The sequence below is a fragment of the Tenrec ecaudatus genome, chromosome 2, assembly GCF_050624435.1.
Source record: "Tenrec ecaudatus isolate mTenEca1 chromosome 2, mTenEca1.hap1, whole genome shotgun sequence".
NCBI lineage: Eukaryota > Metazoa > Chordata > Mammalia > Afrosoricida > Tenrecidae > Tenrec > Tenrec ecaudatus.
Window position 1 is genome coordinate 127780265 of NC_134531.1, and position 2344 is coordinate 127782608.

The 2344-nt window shown below is 44.5% G+C and overlaps 1 pseudogene; it reads right to left on the minus strand.

Annotated features, from left to right (window-relative positions):
* Nucleotides 1-779: 779 nt before the first annotated feature.
* Nucleotides 780-2140, minus strand: LOC142439244 (serpin B6 pseudogene; annotated as a pseudogene).
* Between the last annotated feature and the right edge of the window lie 204 nt (nt 2141-2344).

Genomic DNA, 2344 nt, shown 5'->3' on the forward strand with positions numbered 1-2344 from the left:
CCTTTTAAACAATGATTTAGAGGAAGAAATTTAACATCCCCTGCTTGCAACATCCGTTTTCCAATAAATCTATACTTTCTTTGCCCTCCACCATGTTATCAGTCATCCACATCCCAAAGGAAATGCTTCAGGCTTGGGGTTAAATTAAGGTCCCATCTCTAGTGATTGTCTAGAAAGCCGTCTACATCCTCAAGCAAACTTATCTGCATTATATACAGCCATAAACACTTCCGGCTAATGTCAATGGCCAGATGACTACCTGCCAGTTGGAAAGTTAAAAGAAAAGAAACAATTACCTCTCATTATAAGTTGTAAATTGATTGAATTTTAATTGGTATGGACATGGGGTGTGTATGTCCTCCATTTTCCCTAAAATATAACAGATCAAGTGACATATGTTTTCATTTATCTCAAAATGAGTTTTAAAGTTATAATACTTTATATCTCCTTTCCTTGACAAAACAATGATATCCATGATACTCTCTCTCTGTCTTTCTTTATGTTTTCCAAGTACAGGTATTGTCTTTAATTGTAAGTTAAAGTGCTGAAGAGCAAACCATTAGTTATATGCTATATAATTAATATATAAAAACAAAATGAAGAAACATTAGGTAACTTAAATTTTCTTTGATCATTAAACTAAAATTTAAAAATTTCCCCTAAGCCAGTCTTAATTTTGGTTTTTAAAATCATTTTATTGGGTGCTCAGACAGCTCTTATCACAATCCATATATGTATCCATTGTGTCAAGCACATTTGTGTATATGTTGCCAACCTCATTTTCTTTCTTTTTTTTTTTTTTTGTCAACAGCAGGCTCTTTAATTCTGAATTGTCAACACTGTGGTAATCAGGTCACCTCGGGCCTCGGGCCCATTGTGAAGTTTGAGAGGAAGGGCAGGAGGGGAGGAGCAAGGAGAAGGGCTACCACCAATACCTGCTCTTCCTTATGGGGAGCAGACCCGGCCGCAGAACAGAATCTCTTTGGTCTTGGTATGGTGGATGAAGAAGAGGAAGGGGCGGTCGGCGCAGAACCGGGGGGTGATCCGTATGCAGCGCATCATCATGATGGCCGCCGTGGCGGCGGCTGCCTCCGTGCCTTCCTCGTTGACCTCCACAAAAGCCTTGTGCACGACCTTGGACAGATACAGGCTCCTCTTGGACGATATTCCAGAGAAATCCGCCTTGCCCTGGTCAAAGGCATCCGTCATGCCCAGACTGCAAAGGACGTCCTCCATGTCATAACTCTCCTCCAGCTTGAATCTCGGAAGGAAGACTTCCACCTCCTCCTCATCCAGCATGTCTGGCCTTGTCCACTCCATGAATTTCTCATAGGTGAGTTCTTTCTCCAACGTGCTCAACTCGGTGTCTTCATCGGGAAGCATGAGGATCATATTCAGCTCCTTCTTGACATAGGGAAGCACTAGGATCTTGGTGAATATTTCTCCTATGTAGGTCATTTTAAATGTAGATTTCTTGAACATCATTTGCACAAGCTTCTCCTCCTTCTTGTTGATTTTAAAAGGTCTTTCCTTGGTGTGCTCTTTGTTAAACTGATGGTTCCAGGTTCCTTTGAAGTAGATGGCATTGACGAGAACCAGGTTAGTCATGGGATCAATTTTCCCCGGAGACAGCAACTCTGTAATTTTATCTTCTGTCTTCTTGGCTACCCAGGTGTTGATATGTTTCCTGGCCTCCTCCGTAGCGTGAGCAAAGTCCAGCTCTTGCATTTCTGCTTGGTAGAATTTGTGGCAGGAATCTTTGAAAGACGAGAGGAAGTCACAGGTCTTTTCTCCAAAGAGCCCGTTGGCTGTTCTGAGCAAGTACTGTGTGCCGGCTTTGTTCACTTCGGTGAGAAGCAACTGGAACCCTTGGTGGACATCTCCACCGCCACCTGAGCTTTTAGTTAAAGAAAGTGCCTGGCTCATCTGCATGGCGGTGTTTCCCTTGGCTCCCATCCAGACCATGGCCAGGGAAGAGGAGATGCTCATGGGTGAGAAAAACACATTTCTGGAGTTGTTCTCACCCAGCTTTTGCAAGAGGTTCAAGGCAAAGGTGCTGTTTGCTTCTGATATCGTGTCCATAATGGTAAACCCCACGAGTTGCACGCCGGCCGGGCGAGGCGGAGCGGGCCCGGAGCAGCAGGAAGTCGGTGTGCGCGGCGCCCTACTCCCAGTAGGGCGATCGGGCGGCGCCAACCTCATTTTCAAAACATTTTCTTTCTGCTTGAGCCCTTGGTATCAGCACATTATTTTACCCCTCCCCCACCCTATCTCCCTCATGAACCCTTGATAATTTCTAATTTTTTTTTAATGTCTTACACCGACCCCTGTGTCCCTTCACCCA